The 27,845-nt window shown below is 38.3% G+C and overlaps 1 pseudogene across 1 annotated transcript; it reads left to right on the forward strand.

Moving 5' to 3' along the window:
• The first annotated feature begins 11,890 nt into the window (after nt 1-11,890).
• Nucleotides 11,891-24,524, forward strand: LOC308262280 (m-AAA protease-interacting protein 1, mitochondrial-like; annotated as a pseudogene). The gene is made up of 3 exons: nt 11,891-12,073; nt 23,432-23,466; nt 23,896-24,524. The product of its transcript is annotated as a m-AAA protease-interacting protein 1, mitochondrial-like (transcript).
• Nucleotides 24,525-27,845: the final 3,321 nt, after the last annotated feature.

Raw genomic sequence — 27,845 nt, forward strand, 5'->3', positions numbered from 1 at the left:
ATTCTACTCAGCAATAAAGAAGAACAAAACTATGTCTATTTGCAGGAGCAGAGATGGACCCAGAGAAGATTATGTTGAGTGAAATTAGTCCGTTACAGAAAGCAAAGGGTCTTGTGCTTAATCAAATATGGAGAAGCGAGAGAGTAAACAGGATACGAGAGGGACTTCAGAGGATGTAGTGAAATGAGGGAGGGGGTCTAAGGGACAGTGGTGTTGGGGGGAGAAAAGAATCAACAAAGTAAATACTGCCACTGAAGTTATGTACATATGTGAAATTGCTGACGGCAATCTCAATAAAATGTTCAGAGAAGGAAAGGGAGTAGGGAGGGAGCTGGGGAAAGCTCATCAAGCCCTGTGTTCATGGATGTTCCCATTGCTCTAAGCTACATTACGATGTGAAACTATAATGCAACAATGAAAGTGTATTAAAAAAGAAGATCACATATGGAATTGAAATATCATGAAGTAAAGTTTTTTGTTTTTGGTTTTTTTTTTTTTTTGGCACTGGGGTTCCTGGAAGCCCTTCTATTTCCCGGCTACACTCCCAGACCTATTTTATTTTTGGAAACAGGGTCTCTTAAAGCCAGTGCAGCTGGCTTCGAACCTGCGTGATCCTCCTGTCTCCGCCTCCCAAGTACGGGGATTACAAGCGTGCGCCACCGCGCCCGGTGTTGAAGTAAAGTTTTATTGCAGTGCAGTGTGCTGGTTTGCTTATTTATTGTCTATCGCTGACTAAATACATCATCTCACTTTTTCACCAGTCATAGAGGAAAGGGGTCCATTGCTTCCAGTTATGAATAATTAAAGAAATTCTTCTTGGGTCCAATCTGGTTCCCAGAAAAGCTTCAGGGTAGTTAGTAAGACAGGCCAACTTTACTTCTTAAGAGTAGAGTGAAGTTCTGTTTGGACACTTTATTATTCTAGGGCCAAAGAAAGCATGTGACCAGTGCCAGAGGGGGCCAGGTGGCTCTGCCTTTGCTTTCTTTCTTTCTCTTTTTTTTTTTTTTTCCCCAGTACTGGGAGTGGAGCCCAGGGCCATTCTACCTCCAAGCTCCACCCCCAACCATATTTTTTATTCTTTATTTTTTTAAACAGAGTCTCACTGAATTGCAGAGGGCCTCATTAAACAGCTGAGGCTGTCCGCAAGCTCTGATCCTCCTTTCTCAGCCTCCCAAATGCTGGAATTACAAACCTGTGCCACCAATCCCGGCTTGCCTTTGCTTTCTTAAGGATAGTAAGTATACTGGGAATCAGAGGCAGAAAATTTAGAGCAGGAAGATAGTTTAAACATCATCAAGTTCATCCTTCTATTTCACAGATAATAAAAGCAGTGCTCCATGGAAACATGTAACTGATCCCAGGTGGCACAGGAACAGCTGCTATTGTGGTATAGATGCTGATCCAGAGTCCCAGTGGCCCAGCCTAGACTCTTCTCTCCTTATCCACTGGACAAGTCCGAGCTTATAGCCTATTTTTGTACGATGAGAGAACTAAAAATTGTTTCCCCATTTTTAAATGATGAAAATAATTTAATCTATGTGCTCTGGATGGATCAGAATCAAGTTGTTGGAACGTAGGTTTTTTTTTTTTTTTTCTTCCTTAAAACAAAGACCACAGTCTTTTCTCTGTGCAGCACTTCTACATTGGGTATAACCTCAATTCCAGAACAAAAAATTGTTAAAATCCTGCCAGGCATGGTGGTGTGTGCCTGTAATCTCAGCACTTAGGATACTGAGGCAGGAAGATTGCAGGTTTGAAGCCAGATTTAGCAAGACCCTCAGCTAATTCAGTAAGACCCTATTTCTAAATTAAAAAAAAATGAAATAGGTCTGGAGTTGTAACTTGGAGATAGAATGTCCCCTGGGTTCAATCCCTAATACCAAAAAGAAGATGAAATTACATTTTCATTGTTCCCAACTATAGCTCTAAAAGTATAGTTAACTAAATGGGCAGCACTTTGATCCAGTTACTATTTTACATTTTATGTAGAACTATCTTGTGTGAGGATCCTTAAAACCCACTGAGGACTCACATATGCTAGTAGGAAACAATATCAGAGCAAGAGAAAGCCCTACTCCCTGCCTCCATCCCATGGGACGCTAAAGGCTGGAGTGAGGGAGGTCCTTCAAAACTGAAAATTAAACTCAAGTGCTTCACCAATTGACTCCCAATCGATTATTCCAAGTGTTTGTGCTGTAGCAAATGCGATTTCTCCCTGGGACTCTGAAGAGTCGTGCTTAATTATTCGTCATGAAATTTAATTTCAGGGTTTGTAATCATGTAACTGTTTAAGATGGAATTTGTCACTGAAACACGTTGAGAGGAAATGGAGAATTATTTAACATCTACTCATCTCCCTTCAAGATCGGTTTAAAATTGGATGCGTTTCATGATTTCACAGGGCGGTCACATAAGGGTTGTATAAGCAAACCTCCTACATGGTTTCTGCTAATTTGGTTGATCTGGTCATTTTGTATCATGAATTGGAAAGGATATTACAGATGAAGGAAGATAGATACAAGCTTTTTCTTCCTTCCCAAAGGTCTAACTCCACAGAAAACACAATTAACTGACGGAGCCATTCCCAGAAAAGCTTATAAAAATATTAGCCTGCAAATTAAGTCTAAGGTAACAGGTAGAGAAAAACATTAACTTAAAGGTAAGAATGAGGTAGTTTAAATTAGTTTTAATCTAACTTAAGAAGAGGTAAAATGATACTTTTGCCCTTGACAATATAAAAAAGTTACTAGGAAATAATTATATCACAAAACTCTAGTCCTGATAGAATTAGTTATGGGGTAAACATATCCTATACATGTCTCATAGTGTCCTGCCTAGGTATAGACAACTGGACAGAAAATCATTCCGCAGAGTATTATGGGGAAAAATGTTTAGTGGCACTAAGCCAGAGAAATTTTATGTCACCACTGAAACATACTAAATGACAGGTTTCTCTAGGAGTCATGAAACGATTGATATTTAAAAACAAACAAAAAAATCCTCTAACAATTGTCTATTGGGCAATGGCAAAAGTTAAGAAAAAAATTTAACCAGGAGAAATATTTTATTCCATTATCTGAAATATTATGGTTCAACAAATGATGACATTTTTATTATAAAAAGCATAAATTTAGAAACAAATCAATTTACATTTCAGTGTAAACATGTCCACATTTTTTTTTTTGGTATGGGGGATTTAATTCAGGGACATTCAGTCTCTGGGCTATATCCCCAGTCCTATTTTTTATTCTTTTATTTGAAACAGAGTCTCATTAAGTTGTAGAGGGCCTCACAAAGAGCTGAGGCTGGCTTCAAACCTGTGATCCTCCTGTCTCAGCTTCCCAAGTACTAGGATTACAAGCATGCACCACTTATGCCTGGCCACACTTTTTAAATACCATTTTAAAGTGTATTTTAAAATTTAAGAATTGAGCATGGTAACTCATGCCTGTAATCCAAGTACTTGACATAGTGAAACAGGAGAGTTACAAGTTCAAGGACAGGCTCAGCAATACAGTGCAACTCTCAGCAACCTAGCCAATCCTGATTTCAAAACAAACAGACAGACAAAAATAGCCAAATAAGGCTGTGGGTAATTCAGAGGCAGATTGCCTCTGGATTCAATCCCTACTAGTGTAAAATTAAAATAAATCAAAAGATTGAGACAGATCCACAATTTTTTAAGGGGTGATAATGCCCTTCATGGTCTGAAATTGTGACAACCTCTCCAAATTTGCCTCCTGCTTCTCTTCCCCCAGTTACTGGCCTCCCTATATTGCTTACAGTTAAACACACTTTCCTTTTGCCTACATCTTTAAGACTTCAAACACTAACACAGAAACCTCAAAGATTACCTTGCAGTTTTATCCTGTGGCTGGCTCTTCTCCCATAGGTTGGGTCAGATGGCTTATCTAAGTTAGATTCTTCCTTCCTTCCTCCAGTTTTCTCAATTACTGCATCTCATCTATGTCACGAATCTCAGAAAAACTTATTGTACATGTGTTTGATAACTTGTATGTTATCTTCAATCTCAATTAGACTGGAAGCTCCATTAACTTTTTGGCACTGAAACTTATTTATTGGTGTCTACACAGAGCCTAATAAACAATAATCTCATAATGAGGATTTAAGAAAAGAGTGAGTTCAGCTAGCCTTTCCCATTCCTATGACTCTCCCTGCACACAGATTTATGGGCCATTGGTCAAATTTCATATCTTTAGAAAAAAGTTCTAAAGCTAGTAATCATATATTATTATATAATTATAAGACACGAGTAGGTGATTTCTCCAAAGTCTTTTAATTCAGTTCATAGGCACTCCACTTTATTCTAAAAGTTAAATGAGATATGCATTTTTAAGACATAATCTCCAATAGAAGTTTGTAATTTTGTTGGAGCGGCACTTATACATACATAAGGTAGTAACTGAGGCTGGTTGTGAACCGCAACCTTTCTGTCTCAGCCTCCCAAATGCTGGGATTACGAGCGTGCACCACCACATCCAGCTCATCTGCTTTATAACTGTATTGCACCACCACATCCAGCTCATCTGCTTTATAACTGTATCCTTTGAGCTAGCCTTCAGTGAAAATGATCTTCTTCCTAGGTCCTGCATACATTCCAGAATGTGAGTATCTCCTATAGCTCAGTTTCCTGGTTCCTGCAACCAGAGGGATCAGTGGGGTTACAGTGGGCACTGCTTTTGAAGAGACGGACAAAGGAATTGGGGGTCATACTTAAGAATTGGGTGGCACCGAAGAATTCGTCTAATGATAACTATCTTACATTCTTCTTACATTCTAGAGCTATTATAACGATCTTACATTTCTTCTAACATTGTAGAGATACTTTAACTACCTGACATTTCTTCTTACATTCTAAAGGTACTTCTTTACTGTTTTCCCTTCTATATTTTAGGGGTCTGGTGCTTTGTATATTCTGGCCATCAATGAGTGAGGATAAAAATTATTCAGCACTTTATGGCTCTGTCTGCCCTCATTTTCCTATGAAACCCTATTGTCAAATATGCAAAGGATTTGTTGAAATTTTCAGGCCACATAAGACATATGAGATTAAAAATATATATAAAGATTCTTTTTTTCTTCTTGGTTAATTAGTATGATGTTGGTATCTGCCAGTAAACTGGAAATGCTATGGCTGTATTGTGAGGATGCTTCCATCTTTGATATCCAGAGAAAGAATTTTACCTCTCTTCCTACATTAAGAGATGGTACATGCTAGAAAATGGCATTTAAGTTAGAATTTGTACTCATTAGACTCTACTTTTCTCTGCATCCAAGTAGGCAGGGACAGAGAAATTAATCCCCGGATTGTGAAAGAGCTTTGCAAATATAATTGTTTCCTAGAATCATCCCTACTAACCTCGGAGAAATCATGAATATCAGATCTTGAAAGGCAAAAGGTGAAGAAAAACAGACACATCTACTCTCCTACAAAGGGTCATCTGTTGACGTGAATACCTGAAATTCTGCATAGTTCTCTGAGAATATGTAAACACTATTAACCTAATTTATTTGAATAATGTTATTAAGATTATAAATTATGTACTTTGTATATGCTAGCCTTGCCTTGCTTTTTTAAACAAAAATTCTCACAATATTCATATAAACAAGGGAAAAATGCAGCCTGGATCACTACCAAGATGTTATCTTAGTTGATTGTATAGCTAATTAAAATGTATATAATGGAGCCAAGCATGGTAGTGCACACCTATAATCCCAGTACTTGAGAAGTTGAGACAGGAGAATTGCAAGTTCAAGGCCATCCCCAGCAACTTATTGAAATCTTGTTTCAAAATAAAAGACAAAATGGGGCTAGGGTTGTAGCTCAGAGGTTGAATGACCTTGGGTACAATGCCCAGTACCAAAAAACAATAAACATAAAAATGTATATAATATAGCCAGGTACAGTGGCACATGCCTGTAATCCCAGTACTTGGGAGGCTGAGACAGGGGGAATTCTAGACTGGAGGCCAGCATCAGCTACTTAATGAGACTCTCGGCACCCTAGTGAGATCCTGTTTCAAAAGCAAAAAATTTAAAAGAGCTGGAAGTATAGGTCAGAGGTAGGATACCCCTGGGCTCAATCCCCAGAAGCCCTCCTCAATGTATACAGTGTACAGTAATTAATGGCTCCATGCACTGTGCCTTTATTGCTTCAAAAATATATTTACACAAGGCCTATTATTTACAAGGCATGATACCAGGGCTTGTTTTTCAATAATCACAAAACCAGGTATAAGTATCTGGGAAAACTCTATAGCTTTGGTTACTTTGGGATCTTTTCTGACTGCAAAGGCTGTTGGCTGATTGGTAGCTCACTTTGACAAGAGATCTTAGGAAATTAGGGTTATGACAGTGGAAAATAAAATAGGGAAGGAAAACAAATTCAAGGATGCACCATTCCACTGGTTATCACTGTGCAGCTGGAATAATAGGGTAGAAATCATCATGGAAGGGTCTACCCAAGACACTGAAGTGTGAGATTTGAGCCAGTGGCTTCCATCTCCCACTGATCAAAGGCTAAGATTAGGGCGTACTGACACTCTTGCACATCCAGGGATTCTACACACAGCTTGATGAAGCAAATACATTTGGTTTTTATTTGGAGCAACAAAAACAGACAAAGACAGAAAGTAAGAGACGCCCAGTACAAGATGCTAGAAAGAACCAGCTGTGCACGGCTATGGACACAGCAAGGGTTAGAGAAAAAGTGATCAGATGGCACAAGAGAACCTTCATGGCCAAATCCTGGCACCTTTGGAAACACCCATTATAGACCCTTAAAGTATGTACTTAGCTGCAATTGCTATAAAAGGGATGTGTCTATTCCCTAAGACTGCCATCACACAGTACTATCAGCTCAATGGATTAAACAACTGGATTTATTCTTTCACAGTTTTGGAGCCTAGAAATTTGAAAATTAGGGCGTTTACAAGACCAAATCCCTCCACATCCTCTGGCAGAAGATCTTTTGCTTCCACCTCCAGCCTTTTATAGTGCTAGGTGTTTGGAGGCTTGTGACAGCGTAACTCCAGGTTCCGCCCAAATCTTTACCTGGCTGTCTCCTGCCCGTGTCTCTCTTAACCTGACATTTCTTTTTCTACATGTCTCTGACTGTGGGTCTAATCTTTCCCTCTTCCTTTGTATAAGGACACAAGTCATATTGGACCATGGATCCATTCCATATCATTATGACTTCATTTCAACTAATTGCTTCTCAAAGTACCCTATGTGCAAGTAAGATAATTTTCTGGGGTTCTAGAGGCTAAGTCTTCAACATGCAGTTTTGGGGGAACACAATTCAATCTATAATAGTTTTGTGGACACGAATAGAGATCCTGCTGTTGTAAATAGTCCTGATACCGTAAATGGTCTTTGCCATCACTTTTGACTACCAACCAGCATGTCAGTAGATCTATGTGGCTTAGGGGTTGGGGGGTGAATAAGGCTTAAATCTCAAAGTGAACTGGAGTTCTGAGTTGCTTTACAGTTGCTAGCAAAGCTGCTTGTTTATAGTTATGACTTGTCAGGAGAGTGACAAAAGATGGCCTAGTAAATCTCATGAGGTTCACATTTCTCTCTTCCTACCATCCCTGCATTGCAACAGCACTAGATTCTCCTAGTAACTAGAGTTAGGTACATCTACCAGGGCGGCAATATTTTTGCTTTACTGACATGAGAAAAACAAGAGTTAGCTGTCAGTCCATGAAATTTTACCCTTGTACTCTGGTGAAAGCATTCCCCACCTTCTGTCTCCCTCCCTATTTCCTCTTCAGATCTCTGATGAAGCAGAGTCTGGAGGGTAGGAAGTAATATCACGGACAATTTTTATATCTTGTGTGTGTTTGGCAGTAAATCCAATTCTGCTTTCACATTTAGATTTCAGGCCAGTGAGTTCTAGTTCCTAGGAACTCCGCATTTTATTTTGGCCCCTGGTTCAATGTAGGTGCCACATCCTAGAAGACAAGAAACTAACGCTTGCTAAGTTGGCAAGTAAGTACATAAACTCGTCTCAACACCAAATTTTCATTTTCACTGTCTTCCAGTCTTGCCTCTACCAGGATTTTGCTCATGCAGACAAGTCAAATTGCTACTGCTCATTTCATATGTCAGATTATTTCTCCAAGATAAATAAAATTGCACACCGGGCATGGTGGCACACACTGTAATCCCCGCGCTTGGGAGGAACCCCAGGACCACACACACACACACACACACACACACACACACACACACACACACTAATATTAATATTAATAATAATAATAATAAAGTTCCTTGCATCTCTCCTCACAGATGGATGTTTCTTTACTACCCATCCTCAGGAACGCCCTGAGGGTGCTGAGGATTAACAGCCTTCTATTGTAACTTATACCAATGTGTTCCATCAACTCATCCTGAGGACTGAGCTCAGGCTTTTACATGCTACTGGCTGGTTGTAAGAAGATAGAAAAAGCCAGAGGTTCCAGCTGAAGTGCAATATCATTCAAGTTCTTTTGTCCCTTGTCCACTCACATTGGAAATGGGTAATTTGCAAGATTCAAAGGGAAAAAATACATCAATTAGGCAGTCATTCCAGTAACTATAGTGCTAAGTATCCAAGTCCTAACAATAGGCTGGTTGGGAGATGTGAAAAAAAATCTCCATCTCTGCAAAATATTAAACAGAAAGAAGCAAAATAGAAGATTCAAAAGAGGAGGCTATTTTAGCAGAAAGAGAAAATTTGGTAATTTAGTTTTAAATACACTGAGAAAGAAGTATTCAACCATATACCTACCACCTACGTGCCCAGCTTTGTTCCAGGCATTTATTATTATGATATCATTTTGTATAATGAAGCCACTGTGTTGAAACTCTTGTACACATTTTGTAAGCAAAGAGTTTGAGACTCAGAGTCATTACTTTATCCAGACTATTAGGATATTAATGTCTGTGATACTCTTGGAAGTGAGGAAATTCAATCATTCTACACACATTTTCTTTTCCTGCTGTTTTTCTCCTTTTCCCTTTTTCTTCCTTCTCCTATTGTCATATCTTTGCTTTGAATTAAGCTTTCTGTGTAGACAGAAAATACACATTATTTATAGATGCTGCTTAAAGAAAAGGATGATGGTAAGACACCATGTCCCTGAGAGCCCCCTTTCTTCTTCCCCAAAACCTATCCATCCAAGGGAAGCGAACAATGAGAGCAAGCCTGGGCTGGCAATTCCAGATTGCCGTTATCTCGAAGGACACTGGCTTTCTCTTATGCACAATGGGAAGTTAGTGCTTTCTTTGGAGAACCACTGTCTTGCAGGTGCACCAGGACTGTTGCTTCTTGGGATCCTGCCATACAAGCAAACTAAGCAAACTGATGTTGATGCACCGCGTCTGCAGCCTAACACACAAGACCCCTCTCTGAGTGGGGATGGTGCAGAACAGAGGGCACGGTGGGCAGGGTACATGACACTCACCCAGCTGGCCATCACTGACCAACACGGCTTGGGAACGCACGTGAGGTGCCATCCATTCAGCCTACTGTCGCTGAACTCGTCTTGGAGCCGCCGTTGACCTCTTGCCAGCTTTCCCCAATACATCGTTGGTCTCCCATGCTGTCTCCAGGCCCTTTCTTTGTCTTCAGCAGCCTGCCTCACTGCCCTGGCACAACTGAGCTGGGGAGGTGACAATGTTTCCTAAACATTATTTGGGGGAGAAAGATCCTTACCAGTTACTCCTTCAAATCTGGGTTTTGAAATCACTTCCTAAGCAAGACTCTTGAACATTTTTAATACTGCATATTTAAAATTCGTTTCCATCTGAAAAAATTCAGAATGTGAAATTTGCCTCAGTGCACCCCCCTCGAATGCTTTCTTTTCATATTCTAAACACTATATTTCATCTGACCTGTTTTCAGCAAAGAGTGGTTGAAGCCAAATATGCTATGTTTTGTCATAGTCCCACATGCATGGTTTTTAATTAAGCATAATTAGATTCAGCTTCTGTCTTATTTTATATTCCCATCCCATATGCTATATGTCCCTTGTTGTTATTAAAAAGGTGTAATTTTAATAAAAATGGACTTTCATTCCTTTCTTACATTGCTATGATTTTATAACTTTTAAGTCCATTATTATTAGGTTCTAGCACTGATAATTATTAAGTTCCCCATATGTTTGTCATAGCAGAGCTTAAGGTGAGATCAAGAAAATGACAATGCCTAACCTTGTCTAGCCTTTAGTAAGAAAGCTTAGAATGATATTGGTTGGACTTGATCCAGAGTGACTCTGGATGTCAGCAAAAAACTGGGTTACTTCTGCTTCAGATTCATAAATTCACCAAATGGATGGTTTGGTGTCAGATGTACTTCATGAAAGCCTCTGAAATTTCCTAACTACACAGCTTCACTGTAATCTATGAAAACCCCCTTTTATATCAGCCCCAAACTCAGCTAGCCTCCAAGAGGAAAAACATCAAACCAAATAGTTTTCATTTATACCTCTTTCTTTTTGTGGTATGTTATTCCTAAATTTTAATATAATCTTCAAGCCAGGCATGTTGGCACATACTTGTAATCCCAGCATTTGGGAGGCCGGAACAGTAGGATGGCAGTTCGCGGACAGCCTCAGCTACTTAGTGAGGCCCTTTACTTAGAAACAGTGAGACTCTGTTTCAAAATAAAGAATAAAAAAAGGCTGGGGCTGTATCTTGGAAGTAGAATGCCCCTGGGTTCCATCCTCAGTACTGAAAATATATACGTGTGTGTGTGTGTGTGTGTGTGTGTGTGTGTGTGTGTGTGCACCTATATATTTTATAATAAATATAGTGTTCAATCTTTGAGCTGCAAAGGATAGGTTGTCACTGGGGCACATTGATGCTGGCCTTTGGCTCTGAGCAGCTCCAACTGCATGTTTCCAGTGCATATAGCCTTCTCTCTTTACCCTCAGTGAACCACACAAATACCACAATTGTCTATGTACACCATCAATTTAGAAACATGGGAATCACTAGTTTAAAAAATTATGGAGTAATGAAGAGAAATGTCAGCTTCCAGGCTGCCAGTAAGATGAGCCTATATATTCTTATATAACGTGTTATTCATAGCAGTGGCTCTTAAACTTTGCTATGTTTTAAATTCAACTGGAAAGCTTTCAAAACTCTCCATGCAGCTAGACGTGATGGTGCACACTTGTAATCCTAGCATTTGGGAGGCTGAGGCAGGAGGATCTGGGTTCGAAGACAGCCTCAGCTACTTAATGAGGCTCTTTGAAATTCAGTGAGACCTTGTTTCAAAGTAAATAATAAAAAATAGAGCCGTGGGTATAGCTCAGAGGTAGAATGCCCTGGGTACCATCCTCAGTATTGAAAGAAAAAAACCTCTCCATGCCCAGGCTTTTCTTCAAACTAACTGCATTGCAATAGCTGAGGGTGGGACCTGGCTGAGAAATAGTGGTTTGATGATACCTAGTAATATGGAGCATATATAGAGTTCTAAGGTGTAGTCATGGTCTCAACTATTCTTTTAGGGTAAATCAATTTATTAAACATGCAAATGACATGCATCAAAATATGATGCTGTAATAGCCCAGGTCCTCTAGGGGAAGAGAATCACCAAGTATGTATATTTAAAAAGGGAATTTATCAAATTGGCTTTCACACTCAGAAGCTGTAGTCCAAGTGGCCACTGGTACACTGGATAATTAGGGAAGTCTGCCCAGTCCTAGACTCTGAAGTTTCAGAAACCAAAGGATCACTGATGTGGTACAAGCCTCATACAGAAAGTCCTGGAAGCTCCCTGGAGAGTCCTTGGAGAGAATTCACATTGGAAGAGTGACACTGGAGCCCGATACCTTCGGGTGAGAGCAGTTAGCAGCTGAAAGCTAGCTCTGGAAGGATGGAGCTTGCCGTCAGCCCACTTCCTCCTTCTCCCGCCCTTCTCTCCATGAGGGTCCTCAGCCTGTTGGACAGTGCTGCCCACACTCAGGTGCAGCTTTGTTTCACATGCCAGTCATCTCCTCAACACACCAGAAAACTACCAATTGTAGGCACCTCTCAGTCTACTCAAGCTGAAATCAGGGTTAGCCATCATAGATACCATTTTTACTAGCTTAATATTTTACAGATTCACAAAACATGGACAAAATATAGCTCCGATTTCATCTTCCAAAGTCACATCCAATCAACCAGAGTGATGGATACAGAAGCCTTATGTAGTCACTTTAAAATGTTAACTTTTTGTATATGAAGACAATTGAACAATATGCAAGATAATTTCTTATTTTTAATTAATATTTCATTTTTATAGCCTGTAAGTCTTGTGCTTTTAATCAGAAAGGGAAAAAAGGGCAGTGGCTTGGATAAAAGAATCACATGAGCTAATGCTTTGGGCATGCGTGTGCTTTTTCTGGGAGCCCTGTATACTGCATGGCAAAGAACCTGAGCAAACACACAGTGCTGCATGCTTGTAATCCTAGTACCTGGGAGAATAAGACAGGAGGATCACAGGTTTGAGGCCAGCCTCAGCAACTTAATATGACAATCAGCAACTTAGCAAGACGCTGTTTCAAAATAAAAAATAAAGCAGCCAGGTGCGTGGTTTATGCTTGTAATCTCAGCACTTGGGAAACTGAAACAGAAGAATCAAAAATTTGTGGTCATCTTTTACAAAAATAGTGATGGGCCAAGATTGAAAAATTGATCCAGTATGGACTTCTAATAAAAATGTAAAAGGCAGAGGTCTGGGTGCTGCACAGGCACTCAGGTAGGGAGAGGAGGCAGCTTTGCCTTTAACTCCTCAGAGTTCCCCCTCCCCTCTCTCCTTTTTTCTAATATTTACCTATGGTAAAGCCTTTAGCCTTAAAAATATGTAGAGACAATTGAAAACCCTAAGATTACAGTGACTCTGCCTGGTGCGTTTCAGAGCCAAAAGATAGCAAGGGCCTTATGTCTTGCTTGTAAAGATTACAAACAACTACACTGGCTATAATTAGTGCCTCTGTCTCTCTCTTCTTCATTGTGACCTGGCCTTGGTATGGGAAATGTAAGCTTCAGGAATTACTTCAAAGCCCCCATAGTTGATGGGCAATCAACAACAGAGGTAGGAAAAGATATATCATTAACCCCTGCACTTAGTAGATTCACTATCTGGAGACAAAAATGCACCACCTCCCTAAGTAATAAGTTACTAGCCCATTGCCTTGATAACACTGATAAGAACATATAAATAATAATAATAATAATAATAATAATAATTTTAATAATAATAATAATAACAACAACACTTGTACTTAAGGCCCGGGAAGGAGGGTCCTGAGTTCCATTTTCAGACTCTCCAGAGTGCCTACCAGGCACACTGTTTTTGTTCTCTTCCCTTTCCATTTTCTGCTGAATTTGTAATAAAAATTTGTTGCAGCTGCAACCAAGCTTTCTATTAGTTTTTATTTCCCAATTCAATTTATCTTTTGTGAATCAAGGAAAAGAGCCCACACAGACATTATAACCATAACAAGTGAGATCCTGTTTCAAAATGAAATAAAATAAGACTGAGGGTATACCTCAGGGACAGAAAGACCCTGGGTTCAATCCTCAGTACTAAAAGTAAACAAACAAATAAGGGCTGAAATGTAGCTCAGAGAAAGGACCAGTCCCCACCCTACGTTCAGTCCTCAGTACTAATGAATAAATGAGAGCTAAGAATTTTTTCTTAGTCTGTGGACGTCTGAATAGGATACCTGCTAAAACAACAATAACAACTGAGTAATTATGAGAGAAGGCTGAATTAGAAGAAACAAAATTGAAGAACTGAAGCCTAAAACCTTAACATTTTTGATGTAAATTATTTTTCTCAGACATTTAGATAGTTCCCTTGATGTGTGACTTAGCAAGGACAATCACTATGGAGAATCAGTGATTGTTACCTAGGTCATTGAAAGAAAATACATTATTCTGGCCAAGTATTTTTGACTCTTTTACAAAGTGGCTCCAATGTGTTTATCATACACCTGAAATATACAAAATTTTGTGTTATTGAAACGGGGGTTTCTTGAGAGAAAACCCGGCGAGTTCTCATCTACGGAGAGCAAAGAATGACACCCGCAGACCTCAGGAAGGGGAGTAAAAGGTTTATTGGAAGCAGCAGGGAATGGGGCAAGGGTGGCTGAACACCCCCAAAGGGGCTGGAACTCTGGGTCCAGCAGCTGCCTTCAGGACAATACTTGAGAGTAGCCCAAGCCAAATTGCCTTCAGGTGCAGGCTGCTTTCTTCCAGAGTCCACGCGATCTGCCAGAAGGGAATAGAGGAAAGTGGCCAAACACCCCATAGGGGCAGTCGGAACTCCGGGGTCCAGTAGCTGCCTTCAGGGTCACTACCTGAGTGTCGCCCGAGCCAAGTGCCATCAGTTGCAAACTACTTTCTCCCAGAGTCCACGCGATCTGCCAGAAAAGAGGTGCAGGTCACCCCTAGGGGCCTGGTCAGCCATGATGCCCAACAGAGGCCTTCAGGTCACTACTCGAGAGTCGCCCGAGCCACGTGCCCTCAGATGCACTCTGCCTTCTCTCAGGGCCAACACGACCTGTGAGAGAGAGAGAACAGCTCCCCAAAAGGGGAGGGGGTCCCAAGTGGGAAAGTCCCCCTTTTGCCATCCGACTGACCAATGCCTGACAGCTTGCAAGTCCGTTTTTGGTTAGGGTGACTTTTGGGATTCCAAGGAGAATTTGCATAGGGCATTTGCAAATCCTTTGAAGGGTCTCCTTTCAGGAATGCCAGACTTGCTCGGTGGGTTTGTTGATTAGGAAACTCAGGATGGCTTTGTGAAGCTCTGGCCTTCTTATCTCTGAGCCTTTGGAGTTTCAGGCATTTGTGGCCCCTCAGGAAACTCAGGAAATTAACTTTTTTTCTACCAAGGCCTTTTCCCTATCTGCCTATTTCCTTTCTATCTCCTCATTATCATCCTTGGTGCATTTTTTTTTTTCCGGTACTGGGGATGGAATCTAGGGGCATTGTATCTACGAGCTACACCCCTAGCCCTATTTTTCAGTCTTTTTATTTTTGAAACAGGGTCTCGATGAGTTGTAAAGGGCCTCACTAAGTAGCTGAGGCATCCCAGATCATGATCTTCCAGTCTCAGCCTCTCAAATGCTGGGATTACAAGTGTGCCCCTGGCTCTGGTGCATTTTTTTCTTTTCTTTTACTTTTCTTTCTCTCTTTCTTTCTTTTTTTCTTTCTTTCTTTTGTAGAACTGGGTACTGAATTCAGAGGTATTCTACCTCCAAGCTTCAGCCCTATTTATTTTTATTTTTTATTTTGAAACAGGGTCTCACTAAGTTGCAGAAGGCCCCATTAAGTAGCTGAGGCTGGCTTTGAACCTGCGATCCTCCTGTCTCAGTAGAATTACAATGCTGCACCAACATGCTTAGCTCCTATTGCATTTCTTTAGGGTAAGAATTTGCTGTTTTACTAGGCATGGTAGTACATGCCTATAATCTCAGACTGAGACAGAAGGACTGCAAGTTCAAGGAAGCCTTGGTAAGTAGTTATTCTCTCATCAAACTAGCAAGACCCTGTTTCAAAATAAAACATTTAAAAATAGGGCTGGGGATGTATAATTCCCCTAGGTTCAATCCCAAGTACCAAAAAAAAAAAAAAAAAAAGGAAAAAGAAAAAGAAAAAAAGAAAGGAAAAAGAAATTCAGTATTTTTCATTAGGTTCTCATAGAATGATATGACCCCAAAATATCAGGTATGCCTATTGAGTTGATCCAAAATATATTTGACTAATTGACTAGACTCCAGATTACTATTTAAATTTAATCCCCTAAATGCTGAATTTGTCTGTATGTATGTTTTACTCATTTCCATATTTAGTAATATTTTAAGTTAATGTAAGGACAATATTAGATTATCAGGAAACAAAAATACTAAAAGTCATCATTTCTTCATTCTTTGGTTTTATTTTGGTGATTATATATCCACTCTGATAGTAAAATGAGAAGTCGGTTTCCAGAACCTCCCTTTGTGGTCTCCTCTAAAAGAAGGTACAGTTGTCAGAGCCACATATTAGCAACAGAAAGAAAAGTACCCATAGTCTACTAAAGTAAAGCAAATCCAGCAGTGTTGGAGACAGGAAGATAAAAATCCACAAACATCTCTAAGCCACCCATTTCCGTTCATTTGACTTGCTGTTTTTATTCCTTTTTGTTGGCTACAGCTGTGTTCTTTCGGCAGCTGAGCAATTGTGTAAGTGCTGTTAATTTTAATTTAACCTGTGAATCATGGTGATTACGAGATCTATAACTCAGGCATGCTAATTAAGCCCCCTTTGTGTGAGTTCTGAAAGTGGAGAAAAGCCTTGGGTATCTACCAGAGAGTCAGGCTTTGAGCCCTTGGCCTCATCTGGCAATAATGACATTGCATTGGAATTTATCTGCTAGTACCAATTTTATATAACATCTCTGTCCCTGAAAGGCTTTTCAGAAGCATCAACTGAACTGCAGGGGGAAAAAAATACCTTAACACATTGCTTTATTGCTCTTTTTGAGGGACAGGAGACTGGATGTACAATAAAGACTGTCTGCTACATCTACGCCAAGGCTCATTTATTTAAAGATTTATCATTCATCATTGTCAGAGTTCTCGAGAGTCCAGAGAATATTATTGTCAATGCAATGTCTCAAGTGCACTCTGATTTCTTCTTAAGTGTTTGAGAGAAGGCAAAATTCTCAGTGTTTTAATGCAAGAGTGGGGAATATTATTTGTTTACATTTTTATGAAGTTGACTTTTTTGGTTAAAGAGAGATTTTTGTATAAAACTATGCTCTCTATATAATAAGTTATGATTATTTTAGAGGTGTTTTGTAGGTTTTATTCTTTGTTTTGTAGGTTTTATTCTTTGTTTAACATTATGCCTCCCTAACTAACACTTGTGCTAAACTTCTACAAAGAGAAATTGACATTTGTTATTGACTTGCTAGTCATTTAAATCAACAACAAATATATGCACTTGAAAAAAACTTCAAGGATAAGATCAAGAAATCACCCATTGATATTGAATTATTTTTCATCGGTTTTTCATAAGACAGGAGTCTTCTGTAGAGAAGATATGTTTATCTAAGTCTTTTATTAAGGTATACTTGGAAAATCTAGTAGACAGGAGCCTTATAAAGGTATACTTAGGAAATCTGGGGAGCATTTTAACCACTAGAAAAAAGAGCACTGTGAAAAAGCTGTGAAATGAGCAGTGATTCATTTCTTTTCAGTTCTAGACTAAATATTTGAATTTATTTTAAATATATTGATATAAATTATACAAAACATATGTTATTGGTTACTGTGCACTGATAGCTAAGAGTTACTCAGAGGTTACATCCCCCCCATGATCACATCTGCAAGCCCTCTAGCCAGCACCAATAATCTGATTTCTAGGAAATACTAGTTACAGAATAAGTTTTGTGGCTGAAAATAAAGAGATGAGAGATAATCTATGCTCATGATGGTTTGTATTGCAAGAGAAATGATCAGAAATATGTAAAAAGTAGAAGAGTTTGGTTTTTTTGAGTTTTTTGTGGTTTTGTTTTGTTTTGTTTTTTGATGGTACTGGGGATGGAACCCTTATACCTCTGCACTACACTCCCAGACCTATTTTATATTTTTTATTTGGAAACAGGGTCTCTTAAGCCAGCGAGGCTGGCTTCCAACCTGCGCAATCCTCCTGTCTCCACCTCCCAAGTGCAGGGATTACAAGCATGGGCCACCACGCCCGGCAGAAGAGATTATTTTTAAGCATTCTGGGATTTATGCTTTATTGGCTATGCTTTTTTAGTACTCTACAGGTTAACTTTTAGATTTTTGTTTATCAGGGATGCAAATAGTGTCGTCCAATAGAACAGGTATCCTAAAGATTCTATTTTGTATCCTGGATGGATATTCACCAGCTTTATATCTAACCTAACACTCTTATTTTTATCATATTTTTTGTTAAATTACAACTCTGAGCCAGGCGTGATGGTGCACGTTTATAATCCCAGTACTTGGGAGGCTAAGACAGGAGGATTGCACAGGTTCGAATCCAGACTCAGCTACTTAGTGAGGCTCTCAGCAAATTAGTGAGACCCTGTTTCCAAATAAAATATAAAATAGGTCCGGGAGTGTGGCCCAGAGGTAGAAAGCCATCTTCAGTACCAAAAATATAAAAATAAAAATAAAAATAAAAAATTGCAACTCTGTAACTTTACTGATTCCCATATTTCATTGAACTAAACATCTTTCATATGTGTTCATTTTATGTTTATATGAGTATTATGTTCTTACCTTTTTAAATTGTATACCTTGCCAATTCTTAAAGCTATTTAGACAGACTATCTGGAACAAGTCTCTGGTCTGATAAAATGAGGTCTATTGATTTGTAACAAAGGGTTTCTCTCCAGAGGAATTATTTTGGGCATGAGAGAGGGGGGAGAAAGTATCTTCTGTAAAGTCTGAGTTTTCATTGAAGGATTCTGAAGGAGGACTAAGGGAAATAGTAATCAATTTTGGGTTGGTTGCTCTTTCTGAAGCAGGATTAGACGTTGCGGGATTAACCAGACACTCAGATCCCTCCTAGGGTACAGGAGGCTAAACAATTCGGTATCCCCAGGGTTAAATAGAACGTGCAAAACAGGTCTTGGCAGCATCCGTGAGAATGCAGCAGTCACTCAAAGAAGCAGAAAAAGTATTTTAAAGCTGCTATATGATGTAAGGAGAAATCATATTTTCTGTTATCTTAGTAGCTGCCTTAGTCTGTTTTTGTCTTCAGAAGCTGAAAGGGTAAGATGCTCTTTTCTTCTGCCCAAGTTGATTCTTACTCTTTTGGTCCTGGGTAGGATTTTTTACTCTTTTAAGGCATAAGGAGGTAGGAGATGGAAGGTGAGGTGGACATTATGCAGTGTGCACGTCTTCACTTAAACCCTGATTTCAATTCTATTTTTCTCCCTGTTCATCTATGCAACATTCCATGTCTGATTCTACAGCACGGCTCAACCCAGGTGTCCATCAACAGATGAATAGATTTCATAATGATGGCATATACACACAATGGGATTCTACTCAGCAATAAAGAGGAACAAAATTATGTCATTTATAGGAAAATGGGTAGATCTGGGGAACATTATGTTAAGATAGTATCTTAGGTCTTGACAGGTGGACTCAGTGGACTTAGTCACAATTACATGCTCCTACCATTGTAGCATGAAAGCAGTCAAAGAAAATATATAAGTAAATAGGTATAGCTGTGATCTAGTAAAGCTTTGCTTATGAAAACAGTGGACTAAATTTGGCCCACAAACTATTATTTGCCAATTCTAGAGTCTTCCTACATTTCTTTTAATATATATATATATATATATATATATATATATATATATATATATATATTATTGGTACAATGTAGTATCATATCATATCATAGTTCAGATTGATAGAGATGTACATACCTACTGAACTTGGTGGGTTCTTTTATCCCCATAGGCCCTCAGTAGTCTTTTTAGAGTGTGACATCCTTTCCTTATCGTCCTCCAACACTTCCATTTGATTTCGATGTTCTAGAAGTGTGTTGAAATCTCTCATTTATGAAAGACCCTCCTTTATTTCATCTTACTGTTACACCTCAATGTTCTTTGTTATCTTTTTAAGAGGAATCTCTCGTAGACTAGGTAGAAAATTATTGAGCTTAAGTCTTCATTTTGAACTGGAGGCTGTATAAAAATGTGTTTATAAAGAAGATTTTGCACAGAAGTACTTGACCAGAATGACTATTTTGTCACCTATCTGCATTTCTTAAGGATCCAGATTTGCATATTGGTGGACTACTCAATAATTCAGACACACTTCCCTATCAACAAGAGCTTTACCCATGGAAAAAATGCCAGAAGCAAACTGGAGACTGAGAAATAGAATAAATAAATCAAATCATAAAATTGCATAAGATCAGTTAGTGCTTATGTTTATTTAATCAATACTGGTAAATATTAAAAGAAGACAATATTCTATAAAAAAGAGACCCAATTCTTTCTGATAAACTTCCTAACTTATTATAGAGGCAGAGAAAATCTAAAGTTAAATATTTAATTGACTCTCAATTATCCATTCTTCTCCTTCCTAGGTTCTTTATGAAGATACAAGTGGAGATGCCAAAGAGATATTAGTCTCTGCATTTTGTAAATAGTAGTCCATTAAAATTGTACAGAGTCTTCTGAAAAATCTAAACTGAAGAGCATAATTGGGGTTTAAAGCCAAGAGGGGACATGGAATAACTTCTGAATTCCTGCAAATTGACTCTTGGCATCCATCTATAGGAGATGCTGAGTTTTTAAAGCAGGCTTCAATATATTTATTCAGCCAAATGTATAGAGAGTTAGCAGCCTCTTTACAGACTCAGTCACTGTCAGAATAAGATGTAATAGAGAGCACATTGAGTGTCCAGGTCTCCATCCAGAAACTGTGTTTACCATGTAGAAGGAGAAATGGATTGGATCCTGGGCTCGTGGTGCCAATGCCTGGGACAGGCAGTGGGAGAAGGAGGGAATGTCACCTACTGCGAAAATGAACTAACAGATATTGAACCATTGGCAGTTAGGCCAGCTCTTTTCTCAGTGTGGAGTAAATAAGACATGGAAAGAAAAGTGAGTATTTTCTTCAGCATTCTTCCTATGATGGAAAGAACTGTATCTCTCATTTGTGGTAAAATAAAGTGGGGATAAGAAAGAAAGAACTCTCCCACTCTCCAAAATGCCCTTAAAGAAATCCAGATTATATTATTAAATAAATGCAATTAGCATTCTATTAAATGTGCTACTTAGATGTGGTTCTGTCCAAATCTATCTGTTTACCTTAAAATATGTGAAACATTTCACAAAAAAGGGAACTTGAGAATTATAAATAAATCACTGAATACATAGCAATCTAGAACTACCAAAAACTAGTCAATAAACCCAGGGGCGGTGGCACATACTTGCAATGCCAGTCCTTGGGGATGCTGAAACTGGAGGACCATAAGTTTGAGTCCAGCCTCAGTAATTTAGAGGGACCCTCATCATCTTGGCAAGGCCCTGTTTCAAAATATAAATTAATAAATGAATTAATGACTAAATAAATAAATGAAGAGAACTAGGTATGTAATTTGGAATTAAAATGCAATTAGGTTTAATCTCCAGTATAAAAGAAAGAAAGAGAGAGAGAGAAAGAATGAGAGATGAAAGAAAGAAGAAAGAGAAAGAAAGAAAGGAAGAAAGAAAGAAAGAACAATAATGTATCTTAATGGTAAGCCTTTATAAATATCATTTTAGAACAAGCAAAAAGCAGCCTAAAGACACATATACAAAAATTTTAAGATACCTTCTTCAATAGCATATCAACAGATAGTAATTAAGTCTAGACTGGAGCAGCCTGCAGGAGGCTATGTCACTTGGTGAAGGATGCTTACACATCATGGCATGACTCACATAAGGTAAAAAGGAAAATGTGTCATCTTGGCTATTGTCCTTATTTTTTTTTTTGGGGGGAGACCAAGCTTCCATTTGAAGTAAACTGGAAAATGAAACATCCAATGTCCTATGATAAAAGCAGCATTTTAAAGAGGTTTAGCATTGTGTAAGTAGCTGAGATCAGACCCAAAGTTATACAGACTTTACCAAGAGCCAATCACCCACTTCATTGCATTTTTCTCTATTGATTCAGTTCTCAACAAACAACTCTATTATATGAACAATGCACACGTTCATGAAGATCCTCTTTTTAGATTTTATTTGTGTGTGTGTGTGTGTGTGTGTGTGTGTGTGTGTGTGTGTAACTGTGATTGAATTCAGGGGACTTCTATTTCTGAGCTACACCCCCAGTCCTATTTTTTATTCTTTATTTTGAAACAAGATCTCACTACATTGTGAAGGGCCTTGCTAAGTAGCTGAGGTTGGCTGTGAATCTGGGACCCTCCTGTTTCAGCCTCCCAAATACTGGAATTACAAGCATGTGCCACTACACCCAGCCTCTTTTTAGGTTTAAAAGCAAAACAAGGGGGAGATCGATTAACTCTCTTTCTTTATCCAGCCCTTAAAGATGCAGATTAAGAATCAAGTATGCTGTTCTTTTGTGAAAGCCATTTTATTTGCCCTTTGGGAAAGGTGACTTATCTTTTTGTCCATGACAAGCTGATGGTAGGTCACTTCCTGATATATACAGTGGCCTTGTCACTAATTTGGATGCCTTTAAGGGACAAAAATAGTTCACTGAATCAAAAAATAAGTATGGTCTAAGATAATTTTTGTTCGGCAATAAAATCATGATTCTTATACAGATGCAAAAATGAATCTTTGTCAAATGTTTCATTTAATTTATAAATTGATGAGGGATTCAGTAAAAGGTGCTAAAAACTGGTTCAAAAGAGACCGGAAAAAGCAAAGTGGCTAGTTCATGGTATTACATATGTTCTTTTTCTGTTTTCCTTTCTTCCTTCCTTCCTTCCTTCCTTCCTTCCTTCCTTCCTTCCTTCCTTCCTTCCTTCCTTCCTTCCTTCCTTCTTTTCCTTTCCTGATAGGACAAGACTAAATTCAGATTTCAGTTCAACAAAAACAACCGAACCGAATATTACATGAATGTATAATAGAATTCACACATTTTATCTCTTTTTATTTTGTATACATGGGAGATACATTCAAATTTAGCAGAAATGATTGCTCATGAAAACTGATGAATCTCTTTGACGATGAAGAGACCTCACAGTTAGTCATCAGCCCTATTGATTCTTTCCTGACAGGTTTGTTCTCTTAAACCTGGTCCTTATTTTTCACTTTCATTGCCACCACCGAAGTCTGACCCTGTAAGCAATAAATCACTAAAGATCTGGGCTTGGACACCAGTGCCTCAAGACTCAGAGATCCAGGGTCTACCTTCCTTGAATCTCTCCATTCAGAGTGCATAGTGCTGCTTCATTGCAAATGCCACTTTCATGGTAACTGTTCTTATCCAAAATCTTTTTCTGTCTCCCAGTCCTTTGTAACTTCAAATTTAAAAGCAGATTGTTTATTGGAAAAGCAAATACAAGACTGATGAGCTACTTTAAATGTCTTTTTTTCATAAGCCAGTGCGTAAATAAACCATGAAAGCAATTAAACTTGATTTATGGTGAGTAAAATGCAAAGAGGTCAACAGGTTTGTGAAATACCGAGTCTTTTCCAAACATGCTTTAGAGGCTACTAGATTTTTCTTCTTTCCATTTTAGGGATAGCAATGACATTTAAAGGAGATTTCCAAGTTCACTGAAATGCCAGCATTCTTTGTCTTTGCTGTGACAGCATGACAAAGCTTGATTCAGAGGACTTTAGTGGAGCTTCCGTCCGTAACTTATTAGCTGTATGACTCTGGTCGAATTGCTTAACTATTCTGAGCTGTGATTTTTCTCTCTTGTAAAACAGGAGACCAATGATAACAGCCCTATCAGCCTTACAGGGTAATTATGAGAGTAAGTTAAGATTTTACACATTCAACCAACGACTAACTGATAAAATATTACTAAAATATGAATAGCAATCAAGACAACAGTGTTGGCCTTTCCATACTACTTCAATACAATGTATCCTCTATTGTAAGAAATTTGCAATTACCAGCCATAGATATTGATATTAATAGCTAGCAAGTACACTGCCTAAGTTAAAGACTTTCTTGCCATTTTTCCCCAAGGACAAATATGCATATTTTGTTGTTGTTGTTGTTGTTATTGTTGTTGTTTGTTTTTCTGAGAATAAAAATTACTCCAAAACAAATCATAGAGTTTCCAATCTCCTCACGTATCAGAAGGTATAAAGTTACTTACAGTTCTGCAAGAAGTTATACTAGATTTTTCCAAATTGAATCATTCATAAAAAAAAAATTCCTACAGAGGCTCCCTGCCAGTGCTGGGATTGGTTCAGCTCAGCCACAGCTCTGCAGAGCAGCCCCAGCAGTGCCAGAAAACCAAGATGATCATTCTGGGGTTCTCCAAAACCCTTAACTAGGTTTGCATTCGAATTTAGGCCTTCCTTATCTGGGTCTCTTTCAACAGAGACTTTGACATCTCCCAATTCTCTGAGAGGGCCAAGCAGGCTTTTGCTCTTATATCCAAGTTGCTAGCACAGTGTAAGTTCGATCTGTTGAAAAAACCTGTGGCCAAAGAGGTGCCATGTGTATTGAAAAAAATAGGTCACTTCACTACCTGATAACCATAAAAGTGCTCCCGCTGCTGACATAGATGAAATTGTTTACACATCAACAGGAGACATCTCCATTTACTACAGTGAGAAAGGAAGTAAGTTTGTCAACATCTAGATGTGTTTTTGGTATCTAATCAGTGCCAAGATCCCCAGTGAAACTAGAAGTGGAGCCAGTGTATTCCAGGTTAAATTAGGGGAATAAAACGTGAAAACTAAACAACTTCTAAGTGCAAACTATAAATTTCAGAGGGAGTTTACACACGGAGTAAAGCCTGAATAAACCATTTCAAGCAGTGAACACTCGAAGTTGCTAGTATAGTCTTTATTGGGAAGATCAGCTGATGATCTTTTAGCAACTGCTGTGAAAAACTAAGGAAGAAAAATTTTAGATTATTTGATCTCCATTTAATCAAGTCTGTGGATTACTTTTGTATTATTATGAAATATTATTTGCAGTATATTGGTATGGTATAATAAAGCATTTTCCACAGAGAAAAAAAGAAAATTCCAACAGAGAAAAAAGAAAGTAGTTGAATAAAGTATATTTAATATAAAAAGATAGCCGGGTGTGGTGGCGCACGCTTGTAATCCCCGCGCTTGGGAGGCAGAGACAGGAGGATCGCACAGGTTCGAAGCCAGCCACACGCGCTGGCTTAGGAGACCCTGTTTCCAAATAAAAATGTAAAAATAGGTCTGGGAGTGTAGCCCGGAGGTAGAAGGGCTTCCAGGAACCCCAGTACCACCAAAAAAAAATTAAAAAAAAATAAAGTTACAGATAGAATGTATATTAATATATATATTTTTTAATTATTAATTTAAGTTTGTAAACATGTATGTACTAGTTTTAAAACAAACCGATGACTATTCAAAAGGCAACAATTCATTATCTTCAACTATATTTTATTTAATAGAAGTAAAGAAAGTGCTTCTGCAAAGTCAAAGAAGGGAGTTAACATTGTATTAAGTGTACTCTGAGTCAGCCCTAGTCTTTTACCCTATCCTGTATTAAACTTCATGGAGATGCTTTATCAGATAAAGAATGAACACATGATTCATTGTATTGGTTTGAGGATCTCACCACACGGATTCGACACAAAGATACAAACGCAAGTAGTTTATTTTGGAAACAAATCCACCAAGCATCTGCAGGAATATGTAGGAGACAGAGAATGGAGGACCACTAACACAATGCTTTATTTAGCAGCTTCTGTCCATGAGCAGCAGAGGCAAGCCACATCTGCAATCCTCTGAGAGACTATGAAACATGCACAGAAAAGAAGCGAAAGCGTTCACCTGCCAATTCCATCCCTCACTGGTCGAGAATTTCTGCAGGGCATTAGCCTTTCAAAGCTCCCAGCTTGCCCTGCAGAAGTATTGTGGACTTCAGATGCCAAAGAATACCCCTAGGCACAAAGTCAAAGAAAGCTCCTTGGTCCATAAAGGGACTGGCTGCATACGGAGGAAGTAGAACAAAGTATTTATTATTTGATGCTTTAGAGAAAACGTTTCCTCACTCTTGGCTTAGAATATTTTATATTTTAGAGAAAAATATTTTACTGACCAACACTCTAAAACAACGTTTAGAGTATTGTGGAATCTACATTACTTAGACACAATTCATTGTAGATATATCCTTTCCAAACTGATTCAGAGAATGATTCAGAGAATAAATTCAAGGCCCCCCAAATTTACAGTTTATTTGTAGAAACTTGAAAGCTAATGTCTAAATTCATATAGAAATACAAAAGACATAGAATAATAAAAAACAGTTTGAAAAAGAAAAATAAATATAAAGAAATCTCACTCTGATCTCAATAATTAATGTATGCCCATAGTAATCAATGTGGTGTTCTATTGCCATTAAGATGGACAAATAGAACAAGAAAAGAGAATTCAGAATGCTGAAACAGACCCACTGGTATATATGAAAAATTGTGTTTCCTCAAAAGAGTAAAGATAATTCAGTGGTAAATGACCATCTTTTCAACTAAGGATAACCATGTGCAAAATACTGTACTTCATAATTAATATTAAAACCACAATAAGATTTTGTGCTACACTTAGAGAAATGGCTAAATTTTTAAAAGAGAAAGTATACCAAGTTTGGGTAATTATGAAGAGAAATAGAACTATCATGCACTGCTACTGGAAATGTAAATTGGTATCATCTTTGGAAAATAATTTGATAGTTCCTTGAAAAGTGAAATGTACCTCCATTATTTAGTCTGGCTATTCCACTCTCATATCCAAGAAAAATGAGAACATATAATCATACATGTGCTTCAGTATTAATAGCAGTTTGATTGGTAGTAGATCAAACTGGAAACATCCCAGGAGTCATCAGTCAGTGAATGGATAAGCAAATAGTGATGTGCCCATACAATGGAACTACACAGCAATCAAAATAAATGCACTGGCCAGGCATGGTGGCACATACCTGTAATTCCAGCATTTGGAAGGCTAAGACGAGACGATCACAGGTTTAAACCAGCCTTGGGAACTTTGAAAGGTAATATGTTTAATTTTAGCAAAGTAGGATGTCAAAGACAAATCATCCTCTAAAATAAATTATTATTAGTGATTTTTTATGTTTTAATTTTTAAATTTAATTTTATTTTTATAAGTGGAACATATCAAGAGTGGTGTGCATTTACATTGTGCTTCATGCCCTTCTCCCTCCCTTTCCCTCCCCCCCCAATAGAGAGAGTCCAGGTTAATCATGTTGTATTTATGCTATTACACATATTCGTATGTAGCTCCTCCATTGAACAACCTCAGCTTTCTTCCTCTCCTATCCTTCTGTTCAGCTTTGCTGAGATTTCCCCTCCTCATCTGGAATCCCTCTGGTATTACCACTACTCCCTAGCTTGAACATATTAGAGAAAACATATGTCCCTTTTCTTTCTGTGCTTGACTAACCTCACTTAACATAATGTTCTCTGGTTCCTTTCATCTTCTTGCAAATGCTATTATTTTATTTTTCTTTATAGCTGAATAGAATTCCATTGTGTATATTTCCCATAATTTTGCAATCCACTCATCTGTTGATGGAGCTCTAGGTTGGTTCCATATTTTGGTTATTACAAACTGTGCTGCTATGAACATGGGTATGCATATGTTAACGTAGTTCTCTGATTTCAACCCCTTTGGAAAGATACCCAGGAGTGGTATAGCCAGATGAAATGGTGGATCTATTCCCAGTTTTCTAAGGAATCTCCATACTGATCTCCATAGTGGCTGAACTACTTTTCACTCCCACCAACAGTGTAAAAGAGTTCCTCTTTCCCCACATCCTCGCCAGCAATTGTTGTTGTTTGATTTCTTTATGTTTGTCACTCTGATTGGGGTTAGATGGAATCTCAGCATAGTTTTGATTTGCATCTCCCTGATGGCTAGTGATATTGAACATCTTTTCATGTATCTATTGGCCATTTGTATCTCTTCTTTTGTGAATTTTTTAAATGAGTAATTAGAATAGTTTTGGATCATCTGGTATAAAATCCACAGAGAAGCTGCCAAGTTTAAAGAAAGATAGGATCTTTATAAAGTGCCATAAGAACATTAGGAGGTAAGGCTGAGGGTTAAAGAAAAATATTAGAAAAATTATTTAATTTGAATTGTAGGTATTGATAAGGCTAAA

Source organism: Muscardinus avellanarius (assembly GCF_963383645.1).
Source record: "Muscardinus avellanarius genome assembly, chromosome: 4".
Classification (NCBI taxonomy): domain Eukaryota; kingdom Metazoa; phylum Chordata; class Mammalia; order Rodentia; family Gliridae; genus Muscardinus; species Muscardinus avellanarius.